Source organism: Agrilus planipennis, unplaced genomic scaffold (genome assembly GCF_000699045.2).
Source record: "Agrilus planipennis isolate EAB-ADULT unplaced genomic scaffold, Apla_2.0 scaffold10, whole genome shotgun sequence".
NCBI lineage: Eukaryota > Metazoa > Arthropoda > Insecta > Coleoptera > Buprestidae > Agrilus > Agrilus planipennis.
The window spans coordinates 850,922-878,399 of record NW_020442465.1 but is presented as its reverse complement, the minus strand read 5'-3'; the positions used below and the strand labels follow the sequence as shown (position 1 = coordinate 878,399).

Below are 27,478 nucleotides of genomic sequence, written 5' to 3'. Positions count from 1 at the left end.
TGATTTTTGCGCATGCCCATAAACTTCAGCGCATGCGCTGAAAAGACTAATTTCATTGCCTCCTGACTAAAACACGGCTGCAAAGAGGCCATTTCTTCCCTATTTCATAGCACGCAAAACGAGCTTTCCGCGCTAACATGACAAAAATATATATAAGTACCGCCTATCATTCAATTTTCTTTAAAACTGTCATTTTATTTTCCCTAAAAATACTGCTATTTTATATTCAATGTGAAATCGCTAAGGCCACGAAGAGCCGGACAATTTCTCGTACATAAAATTGACAATATTTTAGCTGACATGCTTTTAACTGGATATACCTTTTCCAGTATTAAATGTTTTATGTTTACGAGGTTTTCATAATAACTTCGACAACCAGTAGAAGAACACAACGTTGTATGATGTACTTAAGGGTACTAAAAACATGTATTTTATAGTTTATGATCAAATTTAGTTTATTACAACACGAATAAATGCTGTTGCTTTTTATCGTAAAAATTGTGTTTTGCAAAATGAAGAAGAAAAATATGTAACGCATGTATTTGGTTTAGTATAAACTGTGCAGATATAAATTAAAATACAACAGGATTAGATTTCAATACAATTACTTATTGAATTCTCCACATTAAATATATCTCAAATCAACCAATCGATTCAATTTACTCACTCAATCGCACTTCTTGGTTCTGATAAAGTGTAAATTTGATCATGCAATGAGTCTGTACATATGTTTTTAATGCAATTCGTGGCATTACGTTATACAGTTACCAACTTTTTTTAAGTAGGTATCAAAACAATTAATTCTAATTTTTTTTGCTCAACTTTCATTCAAATATATAGAGGTCATGTTACAAATTACAAATTTGTTTCTGTCAGCGCAAATGTAACTGAATTAAGAAACTTACGTTAAGTACTAACCGCGCTGCAGAAAAACTATTTAACTGTTGCACAATTATAACTGTAACAACTTGCAGATTAAAGATGCAAATCAATGAAGGGAGTGAACCAAAACTATTTCTTAATGAAATAAAATTTTAACACGTGTTACTGACAAAATGGACGAATAAATTAAAATTGATGACGTAAAAGTAAATAATATTGATTGAAACGCATTTATTAATATAGAGAGAGCAAAAATAATTTAAATAGAATAGGCAATAGTCTTTGGTAGATCCTAGACTAGAACCAATTTTTTGGATTGTAATTAAAATTCTGAAAAACACTTCAATAAATATCATAAATCATAACATTACTTAATTTTACCCCTTGTATGTTTGTTACGTCATTACAAAAGAAATTACTCAAGAAATTCTAAAGAAATTCCAATTCAGCAAAGGATAAAGACTAGTTAGTACCTAATATATATTACATTTTATCTCAATTAAATATGCGCTAAAGATACAAATTTAATAATTGGCATTCACTTGGTAACACCCGAGGTTTTAAGCGTAGATTTTGAGAACTAAAATTGATGAGACTTCTGTAGTAATCATGTTTCAGTTTATGTCTTGGGCAATTTTTGTATCACCTCTTTGTAGGTAATTGTAAATCGTAAAAGAACTACCGAGTGTGATTCATTTTCTAATTATGATTACCTTTTACACTTCTTCATTAGCTAATTGTAAGGTTAACTAACCATTGCAAAATAGCTTATAATTAAGCCTTTAATCAGCTTTTACATGAATCGATCCATAATATTAAAACATTATCAACAAACTATCGTTATTTAGAGTTATATGTATGTAAAGCTTTGATTTTCACCTAGCCCATAACGTTTAATCGTAAACTTTATGCAAAGTCGTCTAAAATTTAGAGAACCTACTTATTTGCTTTGTCTTGATAAAAAATATTTGGATGTAGGCGTAACACGTAAATTGTCATCCATAACAGTATTGTCAAATGATAAGACCATTTCGTTTTAAGGAGCTTCTACCACATGGTTTTCAAAGATTTTCGTAATATTGATTTAGTTCATGAAAATAAATTTTGATGTATTGAAAACTAAAACTTTTGTTTCATGCACCACTGCGAGCGATAAAACTCTGAAAATAGAAAAGTTATACTCAAACTTTAATACTTTTAAGGACTCCATTTACGATAATGGCGTTGCATTAGATCTAATGATATGAAGGAAGATGGCCGCGGTGGCCTACATATGAAAATTCCTTAATTACGTACAGGTATGAATAATGTCCTTTGTAATGTTATTTGTGTCTTTCTTGGATGGCTCCAGCAGCGACTTAGAGCTAACCACCTGAGGTATACAAGGAACTTCAAAGCATTCCTTAATCTCTTTGCAGTAACTAACTCAGGGATTTAGCGATTCCCTGTCTCATACTTGTTCTAAGTTTCTAACATAATTAACAACGGCGGCATTGTTTGCAAGACGAAGATGCACTTGCCAAATTTGGTTATTAATCGGATAACATTCGTGTCGGTTGGATTAAATTTGGAAGTATATTAACGTACACAGGTATATGTCTATGTATGTACATCAGTGAAATATAGAAAGAACGTTTCTGTTTTTGTGTATATCATTAAATAAAAAGATTTTATGGTTTAGGACGGGTAGTAGTTAGGGTGCGCACGCAAACAGAGACCGAAATACATATGACACGCCGTTCTAAAAACATATTTTTATAAACTGACGACCACGCATCGACGACTTTAACCATGTAGCATTAAATGAAACTACAATACATAACTAACTGTCATAATAGTACAATAATTTTGGTTTTAATAAAATACACGTGCTGGTGTACTGTTTTGAAACAGTTGATAGTATTTGACGTTTTATTGTTGTAAATATGGTGACATTTAAGAGGTTATCTATTTCAGCTTTTACTGTTGTTGGTATTAAAAATGTTTCCTCTGAACAAAAAGTAATAACTGATTTGCATTTGCAAAGAAAATAAAGGTGATTTACTTATAAATCGCCCACATTATAAAATTTAATCCGTTAGAAATAGTTGCTCTTTAGATTTCGTTTAAATACATTCATCGATTTGTTATGTAAACGTATTATAGGATTCGACCTTATGCAATGTTTGAAAACTTACAGTAGGTGTATTATAGACTTTATAAATGATAATGGCATATAACTTAGTTTATTTTAAATAGCACAACAGCCTACAAACCGTTTGAATTTACAATTAGTCTCTATCACCTGGAAGATATTTACACGGTTTCTGTTACTTTTTTGGTCTCTTGCCAACCATGTGACTTTAACTAAACAAAAAATACCTACAAAGAAATGTGAAATTTCTATGTTCAGTAAATATTTTGCATTGCCTGTATATATATATTTTAACGTTATTTCTTTACTGTGAAGCGAAATAACTAATCTGCTTTCTTCGGTAGAGCCCTAAAATCCCGCCTTGATACACAAATGCATTTTAGCTCGGTCGTCGTCGCAGGGGTCGGGATGATAGGATTATATCGTCTGCATCACGTAAACGAGAAAATGCCCATGTGATTGCTACGACAGAGCCGCCGTGAATGGTTAATTCTTTTCTCCCCAGTTATTTTTCATAGAAGTCATATTTTCGCCAGTCGTTCACGTAAAAGAAGAAAAATCGTGCTTCGAATGCTAAGTCTTTCGTGAAATCATTTTGGCTCATTCGATTTTCTCGCTGGTAGCTGTTTAACAGACACATGTATGTCTGAACTAAGTCAAGATAACTATTTTAATATACTAAAATTCTTGCTCTAACGATCGAGAACAATTCAATAACAAATACAAAACAAGAATTACAAAAACTTATCAAAACTGAAGAATTGAATAGCGCTGAATTGAGTAATTGCTGCTTACAAATCCTGAAACAATGAAGGTATTGGATATTAAGTAGGTATACATTAAAATAGTATAATAACGTGCAACGTATAATGATATTGATTAACTAATTTTCAGAATTTCAATTTTGAGTTATACTTATTGGCATGAGTTATATCAATGCGAGGCAGGATGAGCCCTGGTAGATGAAGGATATTAGGCATAAAAAAATTGAATCATGATTCTTGACATGAATATAAAGATGTGCAAAATTGGTCTTGGTCTTGGTCTTGGTCTTGGTTTCGGTCTTGGTCTTGGTCTTGGTCTTGGTCTTGGCGAAATTTTCTGTCTTTATTTTAGCAAGATCAAGACCAAGACCGAACGAACAAGACCATGACTGAAACCAAGACCAATATACATATTTATGATTAGAAGGATTATTAAAAAAAGTAAATATCAGATTGAATGAGGAAGACCAAGACTTAACACGCAATACCAACACCAAGATTGAGACTATATCGGCAAAACTAAAACTAAGACTAGAAGTATTTGAGCAAGATCAAGACCAATACCAAGTCTAGACAGTCTTGGTCTTGGTCTTTCTTCGCTCATCAGTACATGAATATAAACTGACTGCTTCAATTCAGTAACCACAACAAAGGAAGATAACCCCAACGATATTCATATTACACCAAGCATCAAAGACGTGACACGTCATTCTTGTTCAAGAGTGTCGGTGACGATTTCTAGGTTTTAAAACCATTTATGAGTATAAAAAGAATGCTGGATGAAAAGCTGGATGTATTTGGATGTATTTTTTTTGACGTGACAACGTCTTATAATTCGATGGAGCTGCACGCACGAAAAAACATGACTCATGCGGCGTTACCTCGCTCTGAGGCGTTCCATTTAAGGCTTGAAGTGCAAGCGAGAGCGCGGAACGAGCGACAAAGAGGCACAATCGGCCTCCGCGTTCGGCAGCGTTCGACATCTGTCTCTCTCCTACTTGAGTGAGCGATGCGTCCGCGTGGACAGCTGCTATACAATAATACATTTCCATTTACCTCCTTCTCTATATCCATACAAAATATCTATCAAACAAATAAAATTAAAATTTTCTTTTGAAAAATGAAACCATTCCATCAGTATTTTCTTATGACGTTGTCACGTTCAACTATCGTCAGTAAACCGACTTTACAGACAACCGATTTTTTTTTTAAACTGTTGGTGTCCTGTTATTAAAACTGGAAAGCGAGTGCTAGCAAGTATTCGTAAGAAAACTTTTGGGATTTAGTGAATTATCGTCTTGAAGAAATTGTTCATTTGAAGAAAGAGAAAAGAAAAATATCAGATTTCATATGTTGGAGCTAATAAATATTTCATTTATACAGAGTTATATAATTTTCATTTCCGAATGAATATTGCGTTTATAGTTTAATACGAATATTACAGACTGATAGTTTTACAACGGTAACAAACAGAATAGGTAATTTCTTGTGGAACAGAGTGTAGACATGGAACAATCTGATGAATGCTGCATTTAAACTTGGGGTTAAACTGTAAACTTCGAATTCGTCGAGCACGTAATGAGGAGCAATTGATTTGGTTACGGGAGTTAGCGTTTTTTGAATACTTTGGCTCGAACGATTTATTTATCCGAGAAAACTTTCCGAACGGTTCTCCCAAACGGCTCGTTTTGCTCGCTTTAACGCGAATTATTTGCATTAACTTACCTCAGCGAAAAGTAAAAAATTGCCTAAATCAACTTTAAACGTACATAAGGTTAATTTCAAGAACATTTTTCTTTACGAAAAGCAAATTATTTTTCCATTGAAATTGAACAATGCACCTATAAGAAAGAAACAAATGAATACATTTTTAACACTACATATCGAGATAAAAATGTTAAAGACTCTTAAAGTTTCTGAAAGTGACACTCGAGTCCCCGTCTCTCATCGAGTCTTTCTAGTGCCGCTGATGAGAAAGATTGTCAAAAAAACAGTTTAGCGTCTCTGAATGAGAGACTCGAGTCATTTATAGAGAGATCCTCATTTCGTATTCAGTCTCTGAGCGAGAAACTCGAATCTCTCAATAAGTGGTGTCTCTAAAGACATGGAAAAATTTTCTAAACTCAACATATTTCAGAGATCCCAGTCTTTCTACAAGAGACTCGAGTCTCTCAATTTTGCAGTTTTATTCATTCAGTCTCTCTGTAAGAGACTCGAATCTCTAAATTAACAATTTTATCGTTCGAGTCTCTCACACAGAGATTGTGAAAGATCCATAAAATCACCTAGGCAATAACTGAGAGACTGTGAAAGGCGCTCTCAGAGACGCTGAAAGACTTTGAAAGACTCTGAGAAACTGGAGAGAGACTGAAAATTTTTGTCTAGGGTTCGCATTTACATATTACACGTATGTTTTAGTGCAACATTAATGTTAAATTGTCTTTTGTAGTCATTTGCAAATTTATATAGCTTTGATTAATACTGGCGAGGAATTTTTTTAATGACAACGCCCCTATATAAGCTTAATGAGAAATGAAAATTAAAATGAGCATTGTAAAATACCCAATCGATTCGATAGTTAGTATTAGATAGTAAAATAAATCTGTTAATAAAATGTCAGTCACATTTCATTTAATAAATATCTCAATCACCGCTCTGTACTAACAGGCATACAGCTTCATATAATTGCAATTGTAATTCGTTTCTAATTAATACAAACCTTTATCAAATCCGGTCCGCTGTTGTAGAATGAGGACGTTGGGTTTAATTAAAATGGAAAAAAGGCTTTCGTTTAATAACATTATGTAACAAAATGGCAATCGGCCAGTAACTAGTCAACAAAATTCATCAATAAACTTTCATGTCTGTCTGTAATTAAACGGGCTTCAGGTCGTTCTCGTACGAATTCTCACCGACTGCAACAAACGTGATTTTAAATATACATTATGCATATACAGGCTGACCCACAAGTTTCATAAAATAGCATCATCATCATAAGGTCGTCAGTCCTGAGACTGGACACGTACCTCCACTCTTTCCTATTATCCTGAGCTAATCTTCGCATTTACCTAAAACTAGAAAAGCCTACATCCTTAACCATTTGCGAACAGTAATCTAATCTAGGTCTACCTCTACCCCTCCTAACTCCTGTTTCTGCCTCTAATATGTCTCTGACTAGACTTTCATGCCTGAGAAGGTGTCCTACCAACCTATCTCGCCTATTTTTTATTGACTTCCATAGAGTCCTCTGTTCTCCTATTCTTTCCAATACCTCTTCATTTCTAACCTTTTCTACCCACGATATCCTCATCATCCGCCTATAACACCACATTTCGAACGCTTCTAACCTTTTCTTTTCCGCCGCTCCCACTGTCCATGTTTCGCACCCGTACAACGCCGTGCTCCAAACATACACCTTTAACAACCTTTTTCGAATTTCTAAATTAACCGTTCGCGAGCATAGAAGTGACTTCTTTTTATTAAAGGCGACACGACCCTGCGCTATCCTCTGCTTTATATCCCTACTACTCCTTTCGTCCTGACTTATCTGACTTCCTAGATCCTAAAATCGGTCACTTCTTCTAATATTTCGTCTCCTATCTTTATATCATTATAAAATAACAATATAAATTTATAATTACAAACAATTTTAGCCGTAAACTTTTAAAACTATAGCTAGGTATCATTTAATAATATTCAAAAATATAATACCTTTATTATTAAAAAACTGATTTAGTGTTATTAAATTCTGTCTTTGATAGATCTACCAGTTTGTCCTATATATAAGTACTTCATCGCAATCTCCACAATTTAATATGATTGTATGATTCCGCACAACGAACATAGCAGCAAATAGTGGAAAATTCTGCAAAGTATAAAGGCATTTCCTTCTTATCATAATACTCGTAGTAGCTATCCCATACTTTTGGTACAGTTTCATACGATGGAGTTTCACCAATCTAAGTTTAATCCTTTGAAAGTTACCCGGGCGTGAGGGACTTTACTTCTTCACTCTCCCTGGAGTAAATTTATCTTAACTTGGAAGGAGGCTACAGTTTTTCATTATTTTCAGATAAAGGATAGACGTAAACTTGTTACAATAAATAAATAAAATTGCAAACAATTATATTCCTTTAAAGTGAAAATTCATTATAAGAATTGTATTTTTAAACATTTTAATAAGTCGTAAAGACTTAGGGAAGGATAATAACTACTAAAAATATTAAGAATAGATAAGAAAAATAAATAAAATGCCTTTTTTATGCAATTGTTTTGACAACTAATACCTTATTCGAGAATACATTGTAGAGTTTGACTACTGTTTGTATTCTATGCAGAAAGGGAAGAAAACTTTACACGTTTTACAAACTACCTTTTAAAAAAGCTAATCAATTTTCATGTGAATCATTAGACAATTTTACGAGACTGACATTTTGTACTTGTCTGAACGTTTATGCTTCTTAAACACTAGCTGAAGTTACGTTTTCACATTACATTAAATCATTGTTTGTGTAAGTTAATGGCGTAATAATAAATAAATCACTTGTGTATATATCGAAGGATATACAGGCGAATCAGTGCAGATACAGGGCACTGAACTAAAGAGTAGTAAGTTGAGGAAGCCATTTGTCAAAATAACAAGGCGGCTTTGGTAAAGTGGAAATCCTTATCGTGCCGCACGTCCTTATTTATAAGTTCGAGAACGAAATAAGTGGTAGTTTAAAAATAAGAGAATATTGACTGTAGATACTAAATTTTTGCAACGTTTAATCAATAAAATACTAGAGGGTATTGGGATCCGTCAAATGGGAGGAGCCTAAAAACATGGCGCCGATTAGGGAAAATTTATCGTAGTTCCTATAGTGTACCGTGCAATTTCCAAGTTTTTAAATTACGATAAAATGATAAGTATTGACACAATATGTGATTGGGCTGACACAAAGCCTCGGAAAGGAAATTTCGTTGAAGGTGAGCGTGTTTTTAATGCCAATCACATTATAAAATTCGGAAATAACAAATCCGGAAGCTAGCCTTCAAATTCCGTCAAGTTTACTGCCTACTTTTTACAAACTTCGGATTTAAAAAGTGATTCACGTTATATAATTGGTGAGGTGATTCTGGGTGATTTAAGCAATATCATATCAATGACTTGCACGTGCAAAGCCGATTTAAGAGAACGTTGCAAACACATTATTGCAACTTTGTTGTATTGCAGCAGGTAGGTTCTTAACCTCAAAATACTTATATCGTATCATTAGAATTGTGTTAAATCAATTACACAGGAATAAATAATTTCTCACTTTATAATGTTAGTATGATTCTAGTTTTAAATATTAAGGTTATGGCTGATGGTAAATACTTGCTGACATATAATCATGTGCATTAAAATGACGTGAACAAATTTTTATTCCGGAATTCACTTCTTTGATTTCATCTACTGCTTTCATCCAATCTTCTATTAGTTTACTTTTTTCTCTAATTTTCCGAATATGTTTTTTACATAAATATATTAACATTATAAAACGGTTAGTTTAATGTAGGTGAAGAGTGAATTCACTTCTTTGATTTCATCTACTGCTTTCATCCAATCTTCTATTAGTTTACTTTTTTCTCTAATTTTCCGAATATGTTTTTTACATAAATATATTAACATTATAAAACGGTTAGTTTAATGTAGGTGAAGAGTGAAGATCTATGAAGTTCTTGGTCAGTAATGTATTTAACACATGAAATCCATTAATACTAGCAAATACTCACTAGATGGCGATACTTGTAATTGGATATAATAGGAAAATAATCTAGAAACTTAGAAGAATATCTTAGAAATAGATTTCTTCTTAACTAATTTGTGGCAAAGATTTCTCATCCTCGAAATTCGTTGATTAATAATAAATAGTTTTAAACTAAAGTAATACATTTATCAATTAAATGTCTACGTAAAATTTTAGGTAAAATCCACCTAGCCTTTACCCCATCCATAATGCAACATTTTTGCATTTTCAGTGGGAAATCATTAGCGTATTTAAATTTCAAATGTTCTTTGAATAAGATGGAATATAAATCGTCATTCATAGTTCATAGAGCTTCTTGCCTGTACTCCAAAAAATCCATAGGAAAGATAAATACAAATCCGAGGAAAATGGAAGACGACATATATTCTATATTTCAAAGGAGAAGTGGCCAGTTAGAAAATGAATAATGCGAAAAAGTCAAATGGAAATATATCGAGTGTGACTTTGGATACGAGAAAGCCATTTGAAATTAGGGAAGGACAGTTAATCGATAAAAAAAATAAGAAGTTACATTTGGTAGAGTATTTCTAGAAGTAAGTTCACCATCTTGTGAGTAATCAGCAAACTACTTGCCCTACTTCCGTTTGTAGTTGTTAATTATTGAAATAATAAACAAAACGTCATTTTGTAACACATGATATGCTTTGGATTCCGGACCGAGTTGAATAGGAAAACTAAAAGAGAAAAAGGAAATTAAGGGCTAAGAAAAGAAGCATATTTGTATGCAAGAGATGTATAACTAGTAAGAATCGAAACGTAACTAATTACACCTATTTCAAGAGACGTGGTGGTCTAATGGGAAGACATCAGCTTCCCAATTGGAAATTAGTTCCGACTCTCTCGATCGTTTGAGTGGTTGAAATTACTCCTTTTTATGTCATTAAGTTAGTCATTGTTTACTATTATTTCCACAAAAATAGCAAGTTTGTTAAGGACAACATATATCTACGCAATATTATAATACTTTAAAAGTGGTTAATATTTAATATTAATGTGAAAATTACTTGTTGCTGCTAGTACACCCTGGCCGGGAATCGAACCCCTCACCTTTGGCTTTACATACCAATTCTCTTCTGACTAAGCTACAAGAGGTGACAGCAGTAACAACGACGAAACTGCTATTTGAAATATTTCAAATGTTAGAGCATGAAGCACCTTCCATTTGGACAGTGAATTATTGAGACTGCATATGGCGTGTTGATGAGATCAAATAAATTACCGATCAAGAATTTAATCCCCTTTTAGTTAATATTACTGCTAATAGCGAGTAAAAACTGCATTTCCTTGTATATATAAATATTGTAAGGTCGTTTGTGACTAATATAGAGTAACATTACTTGGTATTTAGATACTACTGTTTCACTAGTGGATGAAGCTAGGTAAAGTTGAGTCAGACTTTAAACATATATAATTAACTAACATAAAAAATAATTGAAAAAACCGCATGAGTATTTAATAACTTCTTATTCTGCGTATTTAACATGTGTGCAACGTATTATTGACACGCCTTCGGGGAATAATTTGAATGCAATATTTTATTTAAATGGATATCGCTTGTTACTGCTTGAAAAGGTTGATCGATACACCGTGTTCTATTATGAATAACGCATAAGAATTGATCAGCAAATAGCGTTCTGCAAAGTACCCATGGAAGGTTCGATTACTTTTACATTCGAACGTATGTATCTACCTTGGCAAGGCTGAGTGTGTGTAATAATAAAATGCATCTTTTTTGAATAACATTTCTTTGACGAGGCCATTAATTGTTGATCACGCGAGAAGAAGAAGGTCGACATTATCATGTGTAATGTAAAAATGATAATCGAGATTCTTATTACAGCAAATATTTCTTTGCAGGTACAAGGTATCTTGTACTTATATAATACTAGCTGCTCGCCCCGTCTTCGACCGGGGATTTTAAACTTATTTAAACAGAATAATTATCGCTGCTAAAATGAAATGACATATGATGACATTGAATGTTCATTATTATCTCCTTTATTTACTTTAGATCTTAGGCTAGGTTTTTTATAAAATGCATATAAAAAGTAAAATAAAAAATACAGTACAAAATATAAACACAGTATAAAAAACCTAACCTAGGGTGCCGCCAGCAACGGGGCAGGGCCCAAGCTACCGGCGGTTAGGGCCGCAGAGAGAGGAACCTCCTGACAATGCGCGCCGTGTCCAGGATTACCGCCTTCTGTATCTGGCCCTTGATCCAGCCATCCAGCGAGAGATTATTATTATTATTATTATTGTAGTGCTTTGTGGTATACGATGTTTTTTGTTTGATTACCTGGCGCATAGATAAACAAATCTGTTGGTTTTCCAACACGGGAACAGGCAACATACAATTGACCATGTGAGAAACATGGGTTTTCTAGATTAATACCACAAACACTTAATGATTGCCCCTGGGACTTGTTTATAGTCATAGCAAAAGCAAGCCGCACTGGAAACTGTAGTCGTTTAAACTCAAATGGCACATCAGTCGGAANATATATAGATAAATTTGTAAATGTTCAGATATTTGTATAAGTAATTTGTTTTGATTATCTTAATTGTGCAACTGTTTTTATGATAATGCTTCAGTTTCTCACGTATAGTTGTTTTATTCGTTTAGTTTTTGTAGCTATGTGACCTTCAGTTTGACCGGCGCAAAGTAGAAAAGAACAGCACCAGGCCAGAAAAGGAAGGAGGCAACTCTCGGCCAAACTCTTAACCGGTGAGGAGCTTATAATCCGTACAGTACTGCACGGAAAAATTGACCATTTTATCCACTACAATTGCATTGTTCAAATGTGCTGTTATTGGTACCATTTACTACTGAAAATATCAACGAGATGTTTATTTATATTTGAAGACATATTAAAAGCTTTAACGCTTGTTTTCGACTCGCACTACTATTCATGACTGAACAAAACTTTTGGCAGGTACTGTATGAAAAAGTATGTTTAATGAACAAGAGTTGAGAGTATAATGAGCTTTTTCTCCCTACCTACGATTTTGCCAGCGCGCATCCAAGACATTGGAAGGGACACATCACTAGAGAAAGTAAATGAAGTATACCTACTGAAATAATAAAATAATTGTCACAATAGTTTGTAGAATCAGTGGCGCACTTTTTGAAAAGAATATCTGCGAGGGTTGCAATTACATAACATTGTTTTGTATTAAGGGCGTTTGTGTCTGCGGACTCGTGTCGATCTTACAGTAAAAGGCAGCCGAGCAGGTGGTTCTATTGAACAAACTTTTCAGGGGTGTCGAATAGGTCATAGGTTGGCTATTGAAGTCAACAGCAGGCGCGTTAGATTTCCGCTTTATTATTAAATTTTGAAACGCTTTTGCAGTGGTACCAGCTAATAACAAGCTTTCTACTTAACTTTTCATTTAAATAGAAGCCAAATTCCCTCCGCTGTACATGATTGTGTGTATTATGACATCGTCAATTGGTAAAAAAGGTATTGCTAACAAATGAGACAACAAAGGCAGTGAAATAACTGACCAGATTATGAATGCAAAATATACATAAGTGTGTAAGTATCTAAAATTAAGGTAAACGAATGTTTTATCAGATTGCTGTGGAGTCTGTATTTTATAGACAAATATTTCCTCTTTATTAAGGGTAAGGTAAAGGTTGGCTTCTTGGAAAATTACTTCAAGCGTCACTAGTTTTATAGAAAAATTCACTTTTTTACCACAGTAAGTAATGAACAGTAAAGAAATCGAAAAAATATTTAAATCCCTACCATTTGATAGATAATTTCATATTTTCTCTATTGTTAGCAACTTGGTTTTCCGTTAAGAAGAGGAAAAGATAACAAAACAGAAAAGAATTAGGTTATGTTGATGTGAGATGTTTAGCAAGTCTTTCAATCATTACAAACAGCGAATTTCTGATTTTTCTTTTAATAATTTGATTTTGTGAGCATTCGAGTGCATAATTCAGTTTGAAAATTATATAAAAATGCTAGCAGTTCGTTATTATGTTGGGGTGAGATGTTTCGTGGGTCATTTAATCATTAAAAAGCAGCGAATTCGTGTTTTTTCTTTTAATAATTTGATGTTGTGAACATTGGAGTAGATAATTCAGTTTGAAAATTATATACGAATTTCTAGCAGTATCTCGCTGTAGTTTTCCTAAATACAAACACTGCATGTATCCATCAAACAAGCGAATTGTCAAGAACTCGATTTTAGTGTGTCAACACTAAAGCAAAATCAAATACGGCGCACCGAGTTCATGAGCATCACTATTTACAAAGTCTGATGAAATATAATGTAAGCAGAGGCAGGTGATCCGTGAATATTGTTTACTTTGAGTTTAACGAAATAACTGAACAAATTCAGCTTTACCGCTTCGTCCCAAGTGGAATGTGAGTGATGAAAAGCTTTTGCAACGATTATTTTTTTAGCTTTTTTGCTAATTAGGTAGCCTAGACTCGTGCAGTTTGCGAGCCTGAGCGCTACTTCCAAATTTTCTTTAACTAGTGAACACAAACTCTCAATAGGAAGCGCACACAACTGAATGGCAGCACATTTACGAATTTTTGTTAATGAAAATTTCTACATAAAATGCCTAAATGCTTTGTAAAGAACGAATAGATTTAATGAACTCGTTTGTGTTCCATATTCGTCAGTTAGAAACGGGGACAATTTTAATGTATAGATATTATTATTAGAGTTAGGTCAATGAGATTGAGTGTTAAATAAAAAAAAAAGGAACCGAAGGGTAGCCATTTCATTACTGATTCCGTTTTCGGCCCATCATCATCATAAGGTCGTCAGTCCTAAGACTGGTTGGACACGTACCTCTACTTTTCGGAACCTCCTGACAATGCGCGCCGTGTCCAGGATTACCGCCTTCTGTATCTGGCCCTTGATCCAGCCATCCAGCGAGAGATTATTATTATTATTATTATTGTAGTGCTTTGTGGTATACGATGTTTTTTGTTTGATTACCTGGCGCATAGATAAACAAATCTGTTGGTTTTCCAACACGGGAACAGGCAACATACAATTGACCATGTGAGAAACATGGGTTTNTTTTATTGACTTCCATAGAGTCCTCTGTTGTCCTATTCTTTCCAATACCTCTTCATTTCTAACCTTTTCTACCCACGATATCCTCATCATCCGCCTATAACACTGCATTTCGAACGCTTCTAATCTTTTCTTTTCCGCCGCGCCCACTTTCCATGTTTCGCACCCGTACAACGCCGTGCTCCAAACATACATCTTTAATAACCTTTTTCGAATTTCCAAATTAACCGTTCGCGGGCATAGAAGTGATTTCTTTTTATTATAGGCGACACGACCCTGCGCTATCCTCTGCTATATATCCCTACTACTCCTTCCGTCCTGACTTATCTGACTTCCTAGGTATCTAAAATCGGCCACTTCTTCTAATTTTTCGTCTCCTATCTTTATGTTCGCTCTTTCCCTATTTTTTTCCCTTGCCCATATCAGGAATGTAAGAACTAGAAATAGGCCGGGTACCCGTTTAGATCCGGTACACTTCTTTAGAATCCGGCCAGGCACCAGATAATGGTGTTGAGTACTCGGCAGCGTGATTCTGGGTAATTCTACAATAAAGGATTGAAGGATTCACCACGTTATGTTCAAACCATAGACTACTTATTAATTTTCGTGTAATCTATAAGTTAAGAATTATTTTCCGTATTTTTTCCAAAATTTTAGGTTCCGTTGTTTCGTTTCTTAATTTATATTGACAAGTGTTATCTTTTCCAGTATAACGAGAAAAAGATCTTGACGAAGATTCATGAATTCCAGAATAAGAACCAATTTATTATTTATTTAGGAAAGTATTTTAATTCAGATTATGTACCATCACGCCTCGCCTTGAGAAACATAGCAATAATGGAAAGCCAACAAAGTCACCTAAAATTCAAAAATAAGCAAGTGGTAATTTGAAACGGAATATTTTAGAATTCTCGACGTCGTCCTATTTTACTAAAAAGAGAACACAATTTCCATCCTAGAAATAAAAAAAAACAAAAATTCGACCATGTCTAAGTCTAGTTCTGTTAAATGTCTTTTCGTAACTATTGTCATTTTGTCTACCACATCAGAAGTTGACGGAAAATTTACGTTCAACCGTCCAATTCCTAAAAGTTCTGCAGAAAGTAATCACGTCTAAACATTCTCGCAGTTTATAGCGTAGAGCTGCATATTCTCTTTATCTGTTGGATCATCAAAGAAAATAAGTTAAGAAATGAACATAAAAGTAATGTACCTACGAGTACATGTCGGGAAAAAGTCCAACTCTGACATGTAATTTTTACATTCCTTTTATAGTCCTTTTATTCTGGCAAATAAAAAAGCTTTTACAGTTTATGTCGCATACTTTGTACATTAATTATATGATGCTTTGATAAAGTTAAATAATTCCATAACTTTTAACTTACTTTGCAACAATAAAGACACGATAATAATGTACTTGTTAAATGAAGTAGAACACTCACCACATGATAGGTACCTTATCTCTAATAGGTGCTAGCTAAAAATGATGCACGATGTGAAAGGACTCGCGTGAGCTCACCCGTGACTCTGTAAGAACGTAGAAGTTAGTTAATTTATAATAGTATTGCTTTTTTGTTTTCAATGAATTCTTGTTGTTAAAGGCTACATGTTCATTAATACGTTCTTTAAATACTTGTGAATAATGATGCGACGTTTGGGACTTTTATGTTTAGGATTAAAACAAAATTGAAGAATAATGAAAAATAAAGTAATATTCTTCAAAATAAATAATAAATTCTGTAAAACAAAAACCGAAATTCTAATGAAACTTTAAAATAAAACGAAAATAATGAGTAACATTTTAAAACTAAAAACTACATGCAGTGCATCTAGAGATAAAAACGTTCAGTCCCTCAGAGTCTCTGAAAACAGTTTCTGAACGAGAGACTCGAATTTCTGAAGGAGAAACTCGAATCTCTGAACGAGAGACTCGAATCTCTGAACGAGAAACTCGAATCTCTGAACGAGAGATTCGAATCTCTCAGTAAGTGGCGTTTCGATAGACATGGTTTTCTAAGTTCAACATATTTTAGAGATTCCAGTCTTTCTACGAGAGACTCGAGTCTTTCAATTTTTCAGATTTATTCATTCAGTCTCTTTGTGAGAGACTCGAATGTCTGAATTAACAATTTTATCGTTCGAGTCTCTCATACAGAGACTGCGAGAGATCCATAAGAACACCTAGAAAATAACTGACAGACTGTGAGAGACGCTCCCAGAGATGCTGAAAGGCTCTGAGAGGCTGAAAATTTTTGTCTAGGAATACCAAAATAATAAATTAAAAAAATTAAAGTTGACAGTCAAAATTTACTGTGGTCAAATTTTTATTTAGAAAACATTTGCGAATTCTGGACAAGGAACCGTAAAAGAACCGCTAGGACCTAAAAAATCTTCCTTTTTTACGCCAAATAATTTTTTTTTAACAACCTTTTTTGGCTATAAAAATTTCTGGGGAAATATATCCTAACTGTAATCCTAAATATACAGTTTTATAGCACTTGTAAATATCAGAACTAGACAATAAAGCGGGCAATTACATTAAACCTGTAAACATTTAAAAATGATTTAGTAATGTACATAGACCAGAAAATAGGCGACAAATTTCAACACTCTTGAGCATTCATTTGTTTTCCGAATGAAAAAGTCGGCCGTTTAACGTGACGTCGCGTCGTAACGTTTTATTTGTCCGCATTCAAGGGTTAACACAGTTTTACTTCGCCGCGGCCATTTTTATTTGTTAATCGTGCCATAACTCATTTCGTACATTAAAGCGGGGGATTTAGCAGTTCATTATGCTACGGTTTTGCCGCTTGGTCCCTTTTGTTATAAATTACAATTACAGTTAGTAGATGCGCCGCTGAAATTACGGTGGCGTCTCCGTATGTATTACCGTACGATGTATACATACATACACACCCTTTACATACGTTTGCATGCAACGCGGTGTATGTATATGGCACCTATAGTGTATTGAGAACACAATATTGTTGTTCTGAAACCTACCAAGTATGTTAATTCAGTTACGGGACTCTACAGACCCTGTCACCGCATAATCCCCGATAGATAAAGTATTAAGTAAACGGCAACCTACCTAGTACGATGGTATTAGCTCGTCGATGACCTAAATGACTACTAAATCATATCGATTTCGCAATAAACTGTCTCGACGATCAATTAATTATACGACTTCTTTAATTACTAATTATAAGGGTGCGATACCTACTTATACATGTTGTCGTCAAAAGCCGAAATACTTGTTCTGCATCGTAAGGTCTACGGCCTATCTTCAGCCACTTTTGGCGTTTCTCAAAAACTGGAGCAACTTTTACTTCTAACTATTTCCAAACAGTAATATAATCTAAGTCTATATCCACCTCTTTGAACTCCTGGTTCTGCTTCTAAAGTTATATGACGCGTGGATTGCCAATTTACGTCTAGTTTAACGGGTCACAACGGCGGCGGCGGGGGCGTGGAATGCAGATTCATGCTCCACGCGCCATATACAATAGTCTTAATATGACTCTTAAGCCCCTGCAACACGGTGCGTGGGTTGCCAATCCACGCTACGTGAACGGGTTCGGCGAGACCTGGAGCGGACAAACGTGTCCTGTCGGTTTTTTTGACTTCATTTTTCGGCGACGGCAGGCGCGTGGACGCTCCGTGTAACGAGTTCGGTGCGGAATGGAACGTACTGGCGCATCCTATTGATTTCTTTGACTTCATTTCTCGGCGACGACGGGCGCGTGGAATGTAGATTCATGCTCCACGCGCAGTGTAACATGTTCTTAAAATGTCTATAAAGCCCCTGATACATAACGCGTGGATTGTCAATCGACGCTCCATGTAACGTGTTCGGTGCGGCATGGAACGTACAGGCGCATCCTATTGATTTCTTTGACTACATTTCTCGGCGACGGCGGGCGCGTGGAATGTAGATTCATGCTCCACGCGCAGTGTAACATGTTCTTAAAATGTCCATAAAGCCCCTGATACATTACGCGTGGATTGTCAATCGACGCTCCATGTAACGAGTTCAGTGCGGCATGGAACGTGCAGGCGCATCCTATTGATTTCTTTGACTTCATTTCTCGGCGACGGCGGGCGAGTGGAATGTAGATTCATGCTCCACGCGCAGTGTAACATGTTCTTAAAATGTCTATAAAGCCCCTGATACATAACGCGTGGATTGCTATTCCACGCTCCGTATAACGGGTTCGGCGCGGCCTGGAGCGAACAACCGTGTTCTAGTGCGGAATGCCGATCCACACACACCCCGCGCCGTGTAACATAGCCCTAAAATGTCTGTAGCTCCGTTGCACAGCGTGTGGATTACAGGTTTACGCTCCATGCGACGTGTAACACGGCCTAATAATATCTATAAAGCCGCTGATACATAGCGCGTGGATTGCTAATCGACACTCCGTGTAACGGGTTCGGTGCGGCGTGGAACAAACAGGCGCGTTCTACTGATTTCTTTGACTTCTTTTCACGCGGTGGCGGACGCGTGGAATGTAAATTTATTCTCCACGCTACGTGTAACATGGCTTTAATATGTTTCTGAAGCCCCTGTTACACGGCGCGTGGATTTTCGTCCTGGGTGTGAATTGCAGACTCCTGAGAGATGCTGCTGTATTTTATTCCCAAAGGTCTTCTACGATTCTGTTGTGCTCTCGACCTCGAATTAAGGAAAAAAACAACGTATTTTAGGAATGGTAAAAAGCGTTATTTCATAATAAAAAATATATACCATGGTTGAATCAATTAAAGGATAATAAGAGAGCTCTTGAATATACATGTGTCTATACATATATTTATTAGCAAAAGACCATGAAAACCTAAAAAAACATGAAAGAAACAAATTGATTACCAATAGAAAGTTCAAGATAATATATGGGTAACATTAACAAAATGTTCTTCAGATCCTTTTTTGACCCTTTCTATCACGTATGTACCAACCAGTTCTCGAAAGTAAGTTTTTTAGCAACAATGAAACAATTAGCTTCTTGACTTTGCTACTTTGTTTAATGGATCCAACCGCCTACCTACCGAAACAAAAAGAGAAAGCATAGTGGCCATAGGCAAGCAATGTTTTTGAACAAGATGAAATCGAATTAAATGCAACTTAACAATCAATGTCCACCCACCGCACCGTCTAGATTTTCCCAAAGGAGGAGACTGATGCAAATTAAGACTATGTTTTCCATTTTTGTTGATGGTTAGTTGACAAAGTGGCATAATTAATTAAATTCAACGACGTATTTATCTACGTTTGTCTGACATTCATCAGCACTTGTTTACTTTCTTTTTTTGATTCGACCACAATACAAAAGGTACACAAATAGTAACACTTTTACGTTATTAGCATTAGCATCATCAGATAATTGGTGTAGTTCCTGACAGTTAACAGGATTTCTATTTGATTTAAGGAGGCTCAAGCACAGCTGAAATACTTCGTTTTCTATGTATACCTACATATATATATATATATTTCAGTAACGAACCTTTAGTTAGAGTCAATTATTTTCTGCAAGTAGTGTTTGTGCAATTTAAAATGAAATTATTTTTTATTTGTAATTACCTGATGGTAAATAGATATCATCAGCTAAAATGATCTGCGCTGGTTACATCTACAAGAGAAATTGTTTAAAATTATACTTATTAGTAACACTGCTATAAAGCAAATTAAAACTTTCTAAAATGCACCTGCTGTTAAAGAAATTAAGAAAAATTGAATGTTTTTAAAAACAATTTGTCTAACGTTTCTTTGCATATTAATTAATATGTTAAATTGTGTCCATGACCCTATGACCGAATATTGACATTTAAACATGCCCAAAACGTCAAAAATTGTTGATTTTTAATCTGAACATGAACGAATAAGAAAATTTAAATATTTTAAGTGTTTTTAACCCTCAATGACAAAAAGTCCTATAATGTACATAAGACAAGAAACTGTAAGATTCAAACAGCTACATTTAGGATTAAAAATTAAAACTGTTTTCTGATTATCCATTTATCACCATGAGATAAAGTAATAAGACTAATGAAGTTGTGATTACCGATTTCGAATTTCGAATTAGTTTTCAAAAGCATCAACTAAACTGATATTATTCCATTTTGAAGATGATTAATATAAAAGAACTATCAGTATGTCGTCATCTAATTAGGTATAGATAATTAGAGGTATTAAGGATTTAATTCTGCAAAAATCTAGTTTATCCCTTATTGCGATTTCAGTTAACCTTGGATTACAGTTGACTCAAACTGCCGGAGGATTATTCTAATTATAAATCTAAATTATCTAGTTTGGCATTTTAATTTTTTGTCGTAAACTTTTCTTCGGATTAGAAACTGTTTCTTGCAAGGTAACAATTTATGAGATAGATATGGGAAATGACATTAGTTATTGTATTCTAATATAAGATACATCTAAGTAGCTCCATTAAATTGACAGTGAAATTAAATAATGACATGTGTATAGCTAGAAATAGATGTACGTATGTGGTTAGATTGACATCTTTATAGGTACGCATTATAATCATGCAAATATGATGGCAACATTTATCCGTCCACAATTTTAGGTTAAAATCCCGTTAAACTCGTTAGCAAAATTGCATATGGTTCATTGGTAGGCACATTGAAGAAACTTTCCAAAATCAAAAATTAGAAAAGAGATTATTAAAATAATTATGGATATAGTACATATGTTTTTTCGAAGAGTTTCATTTCCGAGATATTGTTGTATTAGAAATCAAAAACAATTAAGGACAATCTGCAAATTAAATGCAACAAATTGTTCTTAACTTTAAATTGGTCTTAGATTACGGAGGACTAAACACTGCTGCTTCTAGGGTTCAATCTGTAATTTAGAATCTTCCCTATCTTTCATGATTATTACTAAAAATGGGTTGACAATTAACTCTGGTTGTTATCAGAACTATCTTTGACGATTATTGTTTAAAAAGAGTAGAATAATTCCTCTTATTAACTCTAGCAATTATCAAAAAGAATATTTTTTGTTTTCTCATGTAATAATTCCATATAGAAGAAAATGTAAGTTTTTTTTTATTAAATAGAAGATAATGAAGTTACAAAGAGCATATTGTTAATCAGTGTTGGATGACCTTAATTCTTGCCGCAAATTTGAGTAATTTTATGAGCAATTTTGCACAGTTTCAGTGTTAATTCTGGCTCAGCATTGTCAATTTCTGTGTTCCCTTTTTAACATTATGAATATTGTATGGTACTGTTAAGTGCTTTCTGTTTCTGGAACACTGCCAACAAAACTCGAGCAAATAACGTAGTACAAACTCAATAACTAGAATTTCTTCATAAAATTATTAGCCTCATTCGCCTTATCAGAGATATCGACAGTTGTTCTTTCATAGTTCAGAATACAGAAACTGGTTGTGCTACTTAAAACCCATGTATTTTTGTTATTTTACTCACCTATAAAATCCATTTTTAAATTTAAAGAATGTGGACTTGAACAGCGATCGAGATTATACGAGGGTGGATTGATAAGTTTCCGGCCTAACCAAGAGATGACGCCACTAGGCCTACCTTGAGGTGACATTCTATAGTACCATCCTTGGATAGCTTGTAGCTATAGTTTCAGCCCGATCTCCTTGCTAGTGTAGGTTTGACAGCACGCTGAACAAGACGCCTCTGTGGTTTTCGTAAAAATGGAAAAGCAGGAAAATCGTGCTGTCATCAAATACTTTTATTTGAAGGGGTTAACGCCGAAGGAAATTAAAAAAGAGATGGACTCAACACTGGGGACATCCTCCCCGTCATATTCAACCGTTAAGCAGTGGGTTTCCGAGTTTAAAAAGGGTCGTGTGAGCACCTCTGATGGGCCTCGCTCAGGACGCCCCGTTGAGGTCACAACTCCAGATATGATCGAAAAAATTCATCAAATAGTGCTGGGAGACCGCAGATTGAAAGTGCGTGAGATAGCTGAGACCTGTAAGATGTCATATGAACGTGTGCAACATATTTTGCACCAACATTTGCATATGGAAAAGCTCTGTGCAAGATGGGTGCCGCGTTTGCTAACAGTCGACCAAAAATTGATTCGAAAAAACATTTCTACCGCAAATTTGTCATTGTATAAGCGTAATCCAAGCGAATTTTTGCGTCGATTCGTAACCGTTGACGAAACGTGGGTCCACCACTACACTCCTGAAACCAAAGAACAGTCTAAACAGTGGATTGGACCAGGGGAACCAACTCCAAAGAAGGCAAAAACAATTTTTTCGGCGAACAAGGTTATGGCTACTGTTTTTTGGGATGCAAGAGGTATTATATACATTGATTACCTTGCAAAGGGTAATACTATCACTGGTCAATACTACGCAGACTTATTGCAACGTTTGAGCCACGAGGTGAAAATTAAACGACCTCATCTGGCGAAGAAAAAAATCTTGTTTCATCACGATAACGCACCAGCGCACACGTCAATCGTTGCGACGGCTAAAATCAACGATCTAAAGTTTGAATTGATGCCGCACCCTCCTTACTCTCCAGACCTAGCCCCGAGTGACTATTTTCTGTTCCCTAATCTCAAAAAATGGCTTGGCGGTAAGAGATTTGCGGACAATGAAGAAGTAATCGAAGCTGTAAATGGTTATTTTGAGGAGCTTGACGAATCAGTCTATAGAGATGGCATTAATAGACTGGAACACCGCTATGAGAAATGTATCAGCCTTGGAGGAGATTATGTTGAGAAATAAAAAAAAAAAAAATTTAAAAACCTTGTTTTTCTTGGTCAGGCCGGAAACTTATCAATCCACCCTCGTAAAGAGACTACTTTCATGTTTACATCAAGGTAGGGACCGACGATGGGGACAGATATTCGACCGGTTATGGATATATCTGTAGGTGCAACACATATATACATAAAAATACAAATGCACGCATGTATAATACGTTTAGAGTTTTAATTAATATACCGAGTTCTTTGACTGTGATAAATAATCGTCAGTCAGTAACATCCGATAAGGAAGGCGCAGGATCCGTAGTGATGTTCAGTGTAGAAATACTCAGTATAAGTTTCTTTTACATAACGATTAATAAGATGATTTTACCCGAGATAACAATGTTCAGTCTCTCAAAGTCTCTGAAAGCGAAACTCGAGTCTCCGTCTCTCATCGAGTCTCTCTGGTATAGCTGAGAGAGACTATCGAGAGACTGTCAAAAAAACTTTTTGGTGTCTCTGAATGAGAGACTCGAGTCGCTCGTAGAGAGATCCTCATTTCGTATCCAGTCTCTGAACGAGAGACTCGAATCTCTCAATAAGTGGTGTCTCGATTGTCTTGGTTAAAATTTTCTAAGTTCAATTATTTCCATATCCCAGTCTTTCTACGAGAGACTCGAGTCTCTCAATTTTTCAGTTTAATTCATTCAGTCTCTCTGTGAGAGACTCGAATCTCTGAATTAACAATTTTATCGTTCGAGTCTCTCATATAGAGACTGTGAGAGATCCATAAAAACACCTAGACAATAACAGAGAGACTGTGAAAGACTCTGAAAGACTGGAGAGAGACTGAAAATTTTTATCCAGGGTAGCCATCGAATTATACCTGACATTCGTGCAAATAGAATTAAAATGTCTAATTGAAAAATGATATTTTGTTGGAATCATTTTGAAAATGTTATCTAAAAGTAGTACCTAGTGATAAGCAAAACTGGTCTTGGCCTTGTAGTATTGGTCTGTCTTCGTCTTGCGAAAATGCAAGATTAAAATCAAGACGAAGACCGAACGAACAAGACGAAGACTAAAACAAAGACCAACTATGCAAGGCTAAGACCACATATCCAAAAAAAAATATTACTTCCGGTGGATTTATGAGTGGTATCAGATTAAATGAGCAAGACCAAGACTTAACATGCAAGATCAAGGCCAAACCCGATACTAAATCAGCAAGATTAAGACCAATATCGAGGATATATCAACAAGACCAAGGTTAAGCCTGAAGTATTTGAGCAAGACCAAAACCAAGACCGAATAAGCAAGATCAAGACTAGTAAAAAGACTAGAACAGTCTTGGTCTTCGTCTTGCTTTGCTTATCTGTACTAATCACTTCAGTAAAGCCTATGAACATTCCTCGTATATGGCAGTTAAGCTCAAAATGTGGGTATTTTAGGCAGATCAAAGGAATGAACCTACTGTATAGAATCTTTACACTGTATTGATCTTACATAGGTGTAGGTTTTTCTAAGGTCACACACCTTATAAAATGTACGTAACATCCAGAATTTGCTTAGGCACATCCAATTTATGTAATATACATACCCATGTATTTACACTAACCTACGGATTACACAAATCAGAATGAAGAATTAATAAATTCAATTCGATTCTCATTGTTTATTCCTATTTATTTACGCAAATGCATTCTACATGTAGATAGATAGTAAATACGCAATACATATGCCATAAATACATACACACTGGTGAAACCAACTGCGATTTATTCTGTTTGGTGTGGTGTGGTAAAGGCCAGTTTACATTCTCGTTCACCTGTTGTTGGCTAAAAGGTCACATTCCATGAATTCTAGATTTAGTCAAGACATAGACCAGATAAATAAAGGAACATGTCACTCTGTTTTGTACGTTTATTGACAAATTCGTTTTAACAGCTTTGTGTTTAATGGTTAATAATTCATTTCAAGAACAGGAAGTAGTTTGCTCGAATTTTAATCAATTTTTTAAGACGATATTATAATTGTGTATTAGCCTTAGTTATCATGGCTTTTGACATTTTTAAATTAATTTGATATTGTTTCGCACTAGCGAAGTTCGTTATACAAATATTTTTATTGGAAATGATTCAAATGAACACGGAAATTTTGAAACAACTTCGCTGTTATTCCTAGACAAAAATTTTCAGTTTCTCTCCAGTCTCTCAGAGTCTTTCTGCGTCTCTGAAAGCGTCTCTCAGAGTCTTTCACAGTCTCTCAGTTATTGCCTAGGCGTTTTTATGGATCTCTCACAGTCTCTGTATGAGAGACTTGAACGATAAAATTGTTAATTCAGAGATTCGAGTCTCTCACAGAGAGACTGAATGAATAAAACTGCAAAATTGAGAGACTCGAGTCTCTTGTAGAAAGACTGGGATTTCTGAAATATGTTGAACTTAGAAAATTTTAACCATGTCTATCGAGACACCACTTATTGAGAGATTCGAGTCTCTCGTTTAGATTCGAGTCTCTCGTTCAGATTCGAGTCTCTCGTTCAGAGACTAGATACGAAATGAGGATCTCTCTATGAGCGATTCGAGTCTTTCATTCAGAGACGCTAAATAGTTTTTTTGATTGTCTCTCGACAGTCTCTCTCAGCGACACTGGAGAGACTCGATGAGAGTCGGAGACTCGAGTCTCTCTTTCAGAGACTCTGAGAGACTGAACATTTTTATCTCGGAATATCGATTGATTCAGATAATGTTATAATATTAGTTATCTCAGTATCTTAAATTATGATACTATGACTTTTGTTTTTAGCTAAAGCAAATTCATAATTTCACGTCTCCTTAACTGCAAATATTAAAGGATTTCACAGCTAATATATACGATAAAATTTAATATTTAATTAACCAATTATAGTGGTATTGTGTACGAAATTTGCGACTTGTTTAATTGCTTGTAAGTTCGTTTGGACATTGTTAGAATGCAAGTAGTTGTTTGTAAGTGTCTTTTTATAGTATTACTGCAGTACAATAAACCGTTAGAGAAAAATCTGTGATTGCACAAGAATATTATTTGTTGTTGAGAGCGTGCACGGTTAATGTTGATACATAATATGTAGTTATTCTGATGCCCAACACGTGGCGAACAATCACGTGCTACTGTTAATAATCCATGGGAAACTCACCTGGTGAGATAATATTATGGATATGCGTGTTTTCAATTATTTGCATAAAATAATAACGAATTCATGCACAAACTAATTAATTCTTAAGGTATTACGTACTGATTTAAATAAGAAGCGTATCTACTTCAGATACTTTACTTATATATGCACAATTATTCTCAGGTATTATTTTAAGTTCAGTGTTTACTCTTGATCCCTCCTAATGAAGCTAATTATAAATCTCACTATTTTTTTTTTTTCATGGGTTTATGAAGGTCTTTTGACTGTGGTTATGGAGAAATTTTATTACTTTTTAAAGTAGTTTTTATAATAAGAGAGGAATTTGTTAAAGTGAAAATTTATTTTCAATTTTTCCCCACTACCTCAGGTTAACAAGGGAAAATTTGTTGCTGATTTCATACCCTCGCCGGGAATCGAACCCGGGACATTTGGCTTTACGCACCAATGTTCTAATCACTAAACTACGAGAGATGACAACATCAACAACGACAAACCATACTTATTACGTCACAGATCTGCCTAACTAATCATTATCACTATCACTATATAGTATAAAACAAAGTCACTTCCCGCTGTCTGTCCATATGTATGCTTAGATCTTTAAAACTACGCAACGGATTTTAATGCGTTTTGTTTTTAATAGATAGAGTAATTCAAGAGGAAGGTTTACATGTATAATACATGCATAATGTAGTAAAGAAACACTGATAATTTTAGAGGTCTGTAATGTGATGTCGTAAATAAACACATTTTTTTGCGCTTACATTGCAAACGCTGGCTAAAGCCTACGAGATAGATCAATATAATGTACTGTATTGTACATCTTAATAAGGTCTACAAAACAGTCCGTGATGGTATATGTCTATCTCTTAGGGATAACCCACAATAACCATTTTTATCCTTTACTTTTTATGAGAAATAATGACTTATTTACGAAGCGATTGTAGGCAATACAGCATTAATTCTTATCCAATTAAGTACTTT

General features: G+C 34.8%; 1 long non-coding RNA gene across 1 annotated transcript; it reads right to left on the bottom strand.

Annotated features, from left to right (window-relative positions):
• Positions 1-11,455: 11,455 nt before the first annotated feature.
• LOC112906614 lies at positions 11,456-14,607 on the bottom strand. The gene is made up of 2 exons (XR_003232462.1): positions 14,404-14,607; positions 11,456-11,737 (listed from the first exon to the last, which is right to left on the bottom strand). It is a non-coding gene; the product is annotated as an uncharacterized LOC112906614 (long non-coding RNA).
• Positions 14,608-27,478: the final 12,871 nt, after the last annotated feature.